Below are 221 nucleotides of genomic sequence, written 5' to 3' on the forward strand. Positions count from 1 at the left end.
ACAGATGTATATAGATATATTTTAGAGTGTAGATTCACTCATTTTGCTCCGTATATAGTCATTTGTTGAAATCTCTAGAAAGACAAATATTTAGAAACGGAGGGAATACAACTGAATTGTTTATGTTGTTCTGTTGAGCAGCGGCGCATGCGCTTCCAAAATTACACTAATTCCGCGACAAATAATTCCGGACAAAGGGAGTATTTTTGACATGCCAGTCT

The sequence above is a fragment of the Triticum aestivum genome, chromosome 5A (assembly GCF_018294505.1).
Source record: "Triticum aestivum cultivar Chinese Spring chromosome 5A, IWGSC CS RefSeq v2.1, whole genome shotgun sequence".
NCBI lineage: Eukaryota > Viridiplantae > Streptophyta > Magnoliopsida > Poales > Poaceae > Triticum > Triticum aestivum.